Below are 12,204 nucleotides of genomic sequence, written 5' to 3'. Positions count from 1 at the left end.
ACTAAGGGGGAGTGATACATATCACCATAGCATTATTGTTGAAGTTGTGATACAATTGAACTTTGACGCTGTGTAATAATATTATGACACTGTATACAATGATCGAGAACTATGTTTTCTCATTGTTATAGCTACGGATCTTCAACAGCGGTGATGCTAAACTTACAAACTTTGGGATTATTGGAGTACTTGGAAGTAACGAAGATTTCGAGGAATGTTGAAGATTAGATATGTGGAATAGGAGATACTAAAGTTTCTTTATCTTTTTTGTATTCCATAAGTATTGATAGTTTTGTCACTAAAATTGACAAGGGGGGAGATTGTTAGAGCATTACTCGGTCGAAATCGCATGCGTTGCTATCTCAAGCATGTTTGTAAATGTTAGTGATCAAAACTATAATTCTTGATTTCGAGTCTATTATAGCTACGTCTCGGACTAGGATAGAAAGTGTAGTTGAGCTCAAGGACTTCATGGCGATTCATCATACAAGTAGAATAAGTACTCAAGGAACCGGTGAACTTCTCGAAAAAAAGGTATATGAAGACTTGAACTTATCTATCCACTCAAAAGTCTATCTACTCTATCTCCTATTCTTTGAGACAAGAAGTCGTATGCTATATATATAGACTTTGATTATACACATTTGGTATTTCGAGCCGAGTATACCTCGCCTATCTATATCTCGAAATATGTGTTGGTAAGCTTTTCGCTTCGATCAAGTTTATCTTTACCGAGTGACGAAAGTCATGATATGTTTCAAACACCTTGAAAATTGCTTTGACGAGAAATAGTGTAACAACTATATAACGTCCTCGAAGAATGTTTCAATGATTGAAATGAGAGTTTAGATTACATAACCAATGGTGGACATAAGCATTGTTTTGGAAACACATTTATGTATAAGTCATATTCCTTGAACCAAAGTTTGCGAACTTTGTTGATCAAGAGAACCGGAAGAATGGCGTTAGCCAAGTCTGAGAAGTGCCGAAGTTCTCAAACCCGATAATTTCTGATAGAGTTGACAAACTACTTGCGTGAAGCTAAGTCCGCGAACCGGCGAAGTTCTCAAACCCGAGAATTTTTGCTGGAGTTTGTAAACTCTTCCCGGTAACTTAAGTCCGCGAACCTAGTCTGCGAACTTGAGAAGGTTATATATCTGAAAATGATTTCTGAACTTAAACTTAAAAATACTAAGGAATGCAGTTTGCAAACCGTGGCTATAAAAGTTCATGAACCGATTCAAGTGAATCAAATCATCTTTGCTTCAATTGTGTCTTGTGCGGTACATGAGATTTCCTTGCAATTGAACAACTCTCTAACTAGTTCATTTGAAGTCATTTGAACTAGTTATGGTGAAGAATAGCATGGTTTATATGGCTAACCTTTTGGTTAACTACTGTTGAACCAACAAGTGTATACGTTTGGGTACGTTTAACAAACCTAGAAGCGTGCATTGTCAAGTGTGTGTAAGAAGCTAAGTTTTCGATCTAACGGTTGAGAAATATTAGCTTGAATCTAAATCAGGTTTTCATATAACGGTGAATATTGAATGCTTTGCTACTAAGCTAACATTGACTGCAAACCCTGATTTGAAAGACTATATAAAGGAGACATCTAGTATTATACAAAACTAATCCCCACACCTTACATGTGATACTAGTTTGCGTGCTAGAGTCGTTTCTCCTTCAACCTTTGGTTTTCTTCTTCTAAAATCAGGTTAACGACTTAAAGACTTCATTGGTATTGTGAAGCCAGACCGATACTACTTTTATCATAGTTGTGTGATCTGATCTTGCATCTTCTATCGTCCGGGTACAATCAGATTGATTGGCTTGAGATTGATATTTTCGATAGGAAAGATATAAAAAGTAATCACAAACATCTTCGTCTCATTGTTTGTGATTCCGCAACATCTTGTTTCGCTAACGTACGATTAATATTGTTGTGAGGTGATTGATAAATATAGGCTGTTCTTCGAGAATATAAGACCGGATTATCAGTTGGTTCCTGTTCACCTTGATTATTATCAAAAGACGGAACAAAACCTTTAGGGTTTATCTGTGGGAGACAGATTGATCCTTTTTTAGACTTGCCTGTGTGAGACAGATTTGTTTATTGTTACAGCCTGCGATTTTGGGTCGTAGCAACTCTCAATTGTGGGTGAGATCAGCTAAGGGAATCAAGTGCGCAGTATCCTGCTGGGATCAGAGGCGTGGGGAGTACAACTGTACCTTGTATCGGTGGGAGACTGATTGGGGTTCAACTACAGTCCAGTCCGAAGTTAGTTTGGAGTAGGCTAGTGTCTGTAGCGGCTTAATACAGTGTGTGTTCAATCTGGACTAGGTCCCGGGGTTTTTCTGCATTTTCGGTTTCCCCGTTAAAAAAATTTCTGGTGTCTGTGTTATTTCTATTTCCGCATTATATTGTTTTATCTTTATAATTGAAATAATACAGGTTGTGAATTATATCATCAATTAGAGTAATCCAACCTTTGGTTGTTGATTGTCATTGATTGATCCTTGGATATTGGTCTTTGGTACCATCCAAGTTATTCCTTGTATTTGATTAGAACTCGCAGTTCTTGCTTGAGTAAATCAAATCAGGAAGCGAGATATAAACTCGTTGATATACTTTTAATTGATTGAGTCTTGTTGATTCTCTTAAAAGTATATTCGAGTTTTTCCATACAGATTGCTAAGCGAAATATTGGGTGGTGTTGTTATACCCCCGCTTTTTCAATTGGTATCAGAGCAGGCAAACACGTTAAAGACCTTATAAGTCTATGTTCGTAGCGATCTGATTATGGACGGGTCTATCTCTAATAACGTACCAGTTCAGAAATTACCAGATGATTCTCAAAGCTTGGATTCACCTGAGAGAATTGTCACATCTAAGTCAATATCTAAACATTCTCTTGATGTAAAAACTGTTGATTGGGAAACTCTCCTAAAAGAACAGTTGGATGAACTTTCTGATGAAGGTGATTCAGATATTGATAGAGATGTTGATGAGGAAGTCTCAGAGTTTGTTAAGTTTTTGGATTCATGGAAAATGAAGAAGATTACAACTTATCATGTCACACCTCTTCTGACTCCTCTCTGTCGAGAAAACAAGAAATTGAGAAGATGTTACGCAGGTGTTTATTTTTCGAATCGTTCTAACGAATCGATCCTCAAGGATTCTGAGGAAAATCTACGTATGAAGTCACTTGAATGTGATAATATTTATCAAAAGTACTTTTTGTTGGAAGAGAAACTTGCAGAATCTGAAGTAAGGTTTAACTCTTAACAAATTAGTTTTGTTGACAGAGAAAGTGCTTGTCTCACTCGATAAAAACGCCCTGAGGCTGATTTAGATGCTTCTCTTGATAAAATCAAGATGTTGGAATATGACTTGACAAAGTTCAATACTAGTTCAAGCAAATTTACCACTATGCTAGGATCAAGTAAAAATTATCGTGATACACGAGGATTGGGCTATAAGGGAATGAATGCTCCAAGTATTAGCAAAGAGGTAAAATTTGTTAAGGCTAGTGATTCTTCACAACAAAAGGTTTCCACTGATGGCAAAAGTGAAATACCTTCACCATAAGTTAAAGTTCGAAAGAGAAAAGTATATCAACATCCCAAGTCAGCACACACGGATCGAGGTAAGAACATTCCTTATGTTTTCCCATATTGCGGAAATAAAGGTCACCTGGAAAGGAGATGTCGTTTCCGTATAAGGAATGAGAAACTTCATGATGTTCTTGTTTGGGCATCACAAGAAGTTGGGAAACCAAGATCATATGTTAAGACTAATCCCCTTAACGTTACGGGTTGTAACTGTCCAACCTTTAGGCAAAGGAATCGGTGCTGTGATAATCCTAGTTTTGCCTATAAACGTCATACGAATCCTTTTCACAATCGTAATGGTTATCAAAAGGATAACTTCGTAAAGACGAATACAAGATCCGATGCTCCCAATTGGAGAAATACTAACTTGCAAAAGAATAGTCTATCCAATTCTCTTCCGAGAATTCTAGAAGAGAGTAATAGGAAGAAGGTTCCGGTTGTTCCTAAACGCACTCAGAAGTGGGTACTAAAGAAACCCAATGATGCTTTGAGTGTGAAAAGGAATGATCTTCCATAAAGTTCCATGACTATGGAGAAGGCAGTATCCATGATGTTGGAACTTAACAAGTTTTTTGGAAAAATGGAATTGGATGTGAAAGGTTCTAAAAGCGATCTCTTTTATGATAAACCAAAGGTCACATGTGGTGAGCAATACGTTGTTCACCCCAACACAACTTGATTGTGTTGTAAGTGCATCCTTACCAAGGAATTCCCTGTTATGTATACGGTGAGGGAAGCACGAGAATTGGGGCATACATATTATGTTCAGTAAGGCTGTAGAATTCAACTGGATTCTTCTAAAAAGGTTCTTAAACGTTTAGGTTTGAAAATAGTAGTTCGGGATGTTTGGACTTCATGGTACACCTATCATATATGCATAACATCTTTTAAAAACAAAATCCAGGGGTTTAAGTTCGCGAACTTGAAAATTCGTTTGCAAACCCGTTATACATATTTGCCTGTAGACGTCAATATTCGGTCGACTAGTTTTGGCTGTAACTTCTTCGTCTGAACTCGGAATGAACTCATTCTTTTTGAAATCTCTTCCTCTTTGAATTATCTTCAGCATGGATATGAGAATTATTGATTTTAGATGATTTAGGATTGGTATTTGTCCCGTCTCTTGTTTTGAGTGTTTTGTTCTATTTCGTCGCACTTGTTCCAATTCTCTTGGACTTGGAAACTTGCATTCTTGGAGTACTACTCTTATATGCTCATTTTTAGATTTTACAAGAATTTTGTTGGTGAATCACAAAGAAGGAAGTTCAAGAACGGGCAGTAGTACGCATTACTATGGGATCCTTGAATGTTCACAATCTTTTTATGTGAACTATGGTGCATGGTTGTTAATGACTTTGTATGTTCTTCTTTGAAAATCTTCTTATACGCCTTTGGTAGATATTCTTGGTATAAATCCGGGCGAAAAAGATTGATTCTACTCTCCAAGGGAAAATCATCTTATATGTGCATTACGAGTTTGTCTTGATGCCTAGTAAATCTTCTTTTTCTGTTTTATTTGGAAGAATAACTAGAGTTTGGAATAGGCATTATTGTTATTACATATAGCTATGTCCAACGTTTTCATCTTCATGATTTTAGATTTATTTGTTCAAATTCTAAAGTTGTTTGGAGGATGATGTTTTGCAGTATTTAATCTTTATGATTTGTTATATTGCAATTTTTTATGGGATTGGTGTTTACGTCAGTGAACTATGTTTGTCTCATACTTTGTCAAAAGTAAAGTCGCTCGTGGTCGGTATTCATGTACTGGTAAAAGAATGAATGGACTTTTGACAAATACAAAAGTTAAGCCTATATTGTCTATTATTTGATGGAAGATAGGTTAAAATATTTTGTTTTCAAGGATTATGTCTATTAATATCGTTATGCAAATAGTGATGGGAAGATAGAATGTATTCTTGAGTATTCCGAAGTATTGATCATCCCTGATCCATATTTTATGTATTACTGTGAGGCCCCGTAATGTATCTTATGTTGAGAACTATACAACCAAGTTGATTTTTTATCTTAGTTGGTGTTCCGTGAGATATGTTATGTCGAGAATATTGAATTAAATTAATCATCTTGTTTAGTTATTTAGTTATTGCTCCGTGAAATTTTCTTATGACGAGCAAAATGACAATTAAATTGATTACTTTTATAATTAGTTTGGCTGTGTATTCCAATTAGATTAATTATGGGTTCTCTTGTAATTAATCTAGTTGAGTATTTTCGTGTCTCCATAAGTTCTCGTATGTTGAGCACAATCAATTGAATTGATCACCTCTTGTGTTTAATTTGATTGTGTATTCCGATTAAATTAATCATGGGTTTACTTGTGATTAATTTGATTGAGTTTTTGGATATAGGAAATCATGCTTATGGTTTTTAGTGTCCAATAAAAATCCTTCTTTTCTTTCGAAATTAAGGTCCCTCTTGTTGTTCTTTCGGGAATGACATCAAATGGGGGAGAGTTCTTTTGAAATTGTGCTTAATGGTCATATCTTGAGGGGTGTGCGGCTGTGGAGTTTTAGAGGGGTTATATTGTATCTTTAAACTCCTTGATGAATGCATTTAAATTAGTTGGTATGTATTTTTTCCTTTTGTCATGAAATGTCTCTCTCGGAAATTTTATTATGATCTCGTTCTTACCTTTTCCAATTTTATTGACAAAAGGGGGGAAAATTAATATGTAGTTCACACTACAAATACATATGGTTTTCGGATAATTGTGTAAGGGGGAGTGGTTTTCATGTGAGATGGAGTATTTACTAAGGGGGAGTGATACATATCACCATAGCATTATTGTTGAAGTTGTGATACAATTGAACTTTGACGCTGTGTAATAATATTATGACACTGTATACAATGATCGAGAACTATGTTTTCTCATTGTTATAGCTATGGATCTTCAACAACGGTGATGCTAAACTTACAAACTTTGGGATCATTGGAGTACTTGGAAGTAACATAGATTTCGAGGAATGTTGAAGATTAGACATGTGGAATAGGAGATACTAAAGTTTTTTTATCTTTTTTGTATTCCATATGTATTGATAGTTTTGTCACTAAAATTGACAAAGGAGGAGATTGTTAGAGCATTACTCGGTCGAACTCGCATGCGTTGCTATCTCAAGCATGTTTGTCAATGTTAGTGATCAAAACTATAAGTCTTGATTTCGAGTTTATTATAGCTAAGTCTCGGACTAGGATAGAAAGTGTAGTTGAGCTCAAGGACTTCATGGCGATTCATCATACAAGTAGAAGAAGTACTCAAGGAACCGGTGGAACTTCTCGACAAAAAGGTATGTGAAGACTTGAACTTATCTATCACTCAAAAGTCTATCTACTCTATCTTCTATTCTTTGAGACAAGAAGTCGTATGATATATATATAGACTTTGATTATACACATTTGGTATTTCGAGCCTAGTATACCTCGCCTATCTATATCTCGAAATATGTGTTGGTAAGCTTTTCTCTTCGATCAAGTTTATCTTTACCTAGTGACGAAAGTCATGATATGTTTCAATCATCTTGAAAATTGCTTTGACGAGAAATAGTGTAACAACTACATAACGTCCTTTAAGAATGTTTCAATGATTGAAATGAGAGTTTAGATTACATAACCAATGGTGGACATAAGAATATTTGTGGAAACACATTTATGTATAAGTCATATTCCTTGAACCAAAGTTTTCGAACTTTGTTGATCAAGAGAACCGGAAGAATGGCGTTAGCCAAGTCCGCGAAGTGCCGAAGTTCTCAAACCCGAGAATTTATGATAGAGTTGACAAACTACTTGCGTGAAGCTAAGTCCGCGAACCGACGAAGTTCTCAAACCCGAGAATTTCTGCTGGAGTTTGTAAACTCTGCCCGGTAACTTAAGTCCGCAAACCTAGTCTGCAAACTTGAGAAGGTTATATATCTGAAAATGATTTCGGAACTTAAACTTAAAAATACTAAGGAATGCAGTTTGCAAACCGTGGCTATAAAATTTCATGAACCGATTCAAGTGAATCAAATCATCTTTGTTTCAATTGTGTCTTGTGCGGTACATGAGATTTCCTTGCAATTGAACAACTCTCTAACTAGTTCACCTGAAGTCATTTTAACTAGTTATGGTTAAGAAGAACATGGTTGATATGAAATTCTCATATGGCTAACCTTTTTGTTAACTATTGTTGAACCAACAAGTGTATACGTTTGGGTACGGTTAACAAACCTAGAAGCGTGCATTGTCAAGTGTGTGTAAGAAGCTAAGTTTTCGATCTAACGGTTGAGAAATATTAGCTTGAATCTAAATCAGGTTTTCATATAACGGTGAATATTGAATGCTTTGCTACTAAGCTAACATTGACTGCAAACCCTGATTTGAAAGACTATATAAAGGAGACATCTAGTATTGTACAAAACTAATCCCCACACCTTACATGTGATACTAGTTTGCGTGCTAGAGTCGTTTCTCCTTCAACCTTTGGTTTTCTTCTTCTAAAATCAGGTTAACGACTTAAAGACTTCATTGGTATTGTGAAGCCAGACCGATACTACTTTTATCATAGTTGTGTGATCTGATCTTGCATCTTCTATCGTCCGGGTACAATCAGATTGATTGGCTTGAGATTGATATTTTCGATAGGAAAGATATAAAAAGTAATCACAAACATCTTCGTCTCATTGTTTGTGATTCCGCAACATCTTGTTTCGCTAACGTACGATTAATATTGTTGTGAGGTGATTGATAAATATAGGCTGTTCTTCGAGAATATAAGACCGGATTATCAGTTGGTTCCTGTTCACCTTGATTATTATCAAAAGACGGAACAAAACCTTTAGGGTTTATCTGTGGGAGACAGATTGATCCTTTGATAGACTTGTCTGTGTGAGATAGATTTGTTTATTGTCAAATCTTGCGATTTTGGGTAGTAGAAAATCTTAGTTGTGGGTGAGATCAGCTAAGGGAATCAAGTGCGCAGTATCCTGCTGGGATCAGAGGCGTAGGGAGTACAATTGTACCTTGGATCGGTGGGAGACTGATTGGGGTTCAACTACAGTCCAGTCTGAAGTTAGCTTGGAGTAGGCTAGTGTCTGTATCGGCTTAATATAGTGTGTTTTCAATCTGGACTAGGTCCCGAGGTTTTTCTGCATTTGTGGTTTCCTCGTTAACAAATTTTTTAGTGTCTGTGTTATTTCAATTCCGCATTATATTGTTTTATCTTTATAATTTAAATAATACAGGTTGTGTGTTAGATCATCAATTATAGTAATCCAACCTTTGGTTGTTGATTGTCATTGATTGATCCTTGGATATTGGTCTTTGGTACCATCCAAGTTATTCCTTGTATTTGATTAGAACTCGCAGTTCTTGCTTGAGTAAATCAAATCAAGAAGATAGATATAAACTCGTTGATATACTTTTAATTGATTGAGTCTTGTTGATTCTATTAAAAGTATATTCGAGTTTGTCCATACAAATTGCTAAGCGAAATATTGGGTGTTGTTGTTAGACCCCCTCTTTTTTAGTATGTCCTTCCGGAAAAGTTTAAAAGTTGCATGTAATCTTCATAAGAAAGTTGAACAACTGTTTACTTCTCTAAAAGGATGTACAAAACTAACAAGAAATCCTAAACATGATAGTAGTGTTAGTATGGGAGCTTTTTGCTTTAAAATTAACATCACCCTTTCAATGGTTTCTTGACAGTGGATGTAGCCGACATATGACTGGTGATCTCTCGTGGTTTTTAACTTCAAGCGACTATGAAGGAGGTCCGGTAACATTTGGAGACAGGAGTTGCTGCTACATAACCAAGAAGGGGACGATCAAACTTTCCGGCGTTCCTGAAATCCATGATGTAGTATACGTTAAAGGTATGACTGTAAACCTTCTTTTTATTAGTCAAATTTGTGACAAAGGCTATCGAGTTGTCTTCAATGCGAATGGATGTGACATTGTAGACAAAGCTGAGAAAGTAATTTTTCAGGGAACTCGTGGTAAAAACAAATGTTATCTTCTGGATATTCAGTTCAGTAACTGTTGCAATTTGACTAAGGTAGAATCTACATATCTTTGGCATGAGCGTTTTGGTCACATAAATTATCGTCTTCTAACTAAGATCGTTAATAAATAACTTGTTAGAGGCGTTCCCAAAATCAATGCAAAGATTGATGGCATATGTGGTGCCTGTCAAAAGGGTAAATAAACGAAAGTTCACCATAAATCATCTCGAGATATTCTCACTAAAGCTCCACTTGATTTAATTCATATGGACCTATACAATAACCCACGGTTACGGGTAAGAAGTATGCTTTAGTTATGGTAGATGATTACACCAGATTCACTTGGGTAGCATTTTTATCTTATAAGAATGAAACCCTTGATGAATTCAAGATTATCATGAATAAAATCCAGAACGAACAAGGTCGCAAATTAAAGAAAATTAGAAGCCACCGTGGAACTGAATTCAAGGATACTAAGGTCTTTGAATTTTGTGACGAACTGAGGATTATTCAACAATATTCACCGCCCATTACTCCTCAAGTTAATGAAGTTGCAGAAAGAAAGATAGGAACATTCAGAAAATGGCCAGGGTAATGCTCCATAACAAAAACTTACCTTTAAGGTTTTGGGTAGAAGTTGTCTTCACAACATGTTATTTGATCAACCGTGGCTGCCTACGATCTAAAACCCTAAACACTCCTTATGAGTTGTGGTATGGTAGAAAACCCAACTTGCACTATCTCAGAGTGTTCGGAAGTAGGTGCTACATTCTAAAGGATTGAGAACAGAGAGGGAAATTTGATACCAAAAGTGATGAAGGTATCTTCCTTGGCTATGCTTCTAATATTCGTGGTTTTCGAGTGTTTAAACTCAAAACCCAGGTCATGATGGAATCTGCCAATGTTATCATCGATGATATTAGTAATTTTCATCATGATAATCCTCCTGCTGAATTGCCTCCGACTGAGATAATTGAGAAATTCAAAGAAATCCCAGAATCAGTTGAAGTCATCCCAACTGTTACTGATCCTGATATTTCTAGTGACGAGGAGAAGAGCACTGATCAGGCTGCTCTTGTTGAACAAGAACGTGTCCCTCCTCGACACCTGTGGGTTCAAAGGAATCATGATCCCAATAGTACTATTAGATGTAGATATTCTACTGCTAAGACAAGAGGACAACTTCAAAGTATTTGCAATTTTGGTTGTTATCTTTCACAAGTAGAACCGAGAAATATTGACGAAGCTCTTAGCGATCCCTTTTGGGTGAAAGCAATGCATGAAGAGTTAAATCAATTTCAAAGACAATATGTGTGGGAACTTGTACCTTGTCCCTCCAGTGTCAATATTGTTGGTACCAAATGGATATTCAAGAATAAGTCTGATGAATTTGGCACGATTGTCAGAAACAAAGCTAGACTTGTCGCTCAAGGATATTCACAGATTGAAGGGATTGACTTTGACGAGACCTTTGCTCATGTGGCACGCCTTGATTCCATTCGGTTGTTATTATCTCATGCTTGTTTTTTTAAGGTTAAGCTATTTCAAATGGACATAATATCCGCGTTCCTAAACGGAAATTTAAAGGAAGAGGTCTATGTCGCTCAACCTAAGGGTTTTTGAAAACCCTGATTTCCCATATCATGTCCTAAGTTTAAAAAGGCATTATATGGGTTAAAACAAGCACCTCGTGCCTGGTTCGAAAAACTAACAACTTCTCTTCTTAGGAAACATTTTTCGAGAGGCGGAGATGATAAAACCTTGTTTACCAAATAGAGTGGGAAAGATGTTGTCATTGCTCAAGTCTATGTCGATGATATCATCTATGATTCAACTTCTAAAAAACTTGCAAAATATTTTCAAGTCTCTCTTGGCAAAGAATTTGAAATGAGCAATGTTGGTGAATTAAAATTCTTTTTAGGATTACAAATTCAGCAACATAAGGATGTAATTTACTTTTATCAAGAAAAATATGCTAAGGATCTTGTCTCAAGGTTCGGTCTGGATAAGTCAACTCCAAAACTGACATCTATGCCCACCACTGGTAAACTACATAGAGATGAGAAAGGAGTAAATGTGGATCAAAAACTGTATCGATCTATTATTGGTAGCCTTTTATATCTTACAACTACTAGACCTGATATTGCGTTTAGTGTGGGTTGTTGTGCTAGATTTCAGGCTTATCCAAAGGAATCTAATCTTTCAGCTGTAAAAAGGATCATACGATATGTCAATCACACACTCGGGTATGGTGTATCTTACACTTTTTATACTAACACTGATCTTTCTGCCTATTCAGATGCTGATTGGGCAGGATGTGTGGAAGACAGAAAAAATACATCAGGGGGTTTCTACTATGTAGGACTGAATCTTGTGGCCTGGCATAGCAAGAAACAAAATTCACAATCCCTGTCCACATGTGAGGCAAAATATATTGTTGCCGGCTCATGTTGTACTCAACTTCTCCGGATGAAACAAATGCTTGCTGATTATGGAATTGATACTGGAATAATGAAGATCTTTTGTGACAACTCTAGCGCGATTCGGATCATGGAGAATCCGTTGAGCACTCAAGAACTAAGCACATTGATAT

Source organism: Papaver somniferum, chromosome 8 (genome assembly GCF_003573695.1).
Source record: "Papaver somniferum cultivar HN1 chromosome 8, ASM357369v1, whole genome shotgun sequence".
NCBI classification, from domain to species: domain Eukaryota; kingdom Viridiplantae; phylum Streptophyta; class Magnoliopsida; order Ranunculales; family Papaveraceae; genus Papaver; species Papaver somniferum.
This window is presented reverse-complemented; position numbering follows the sequence as displayed.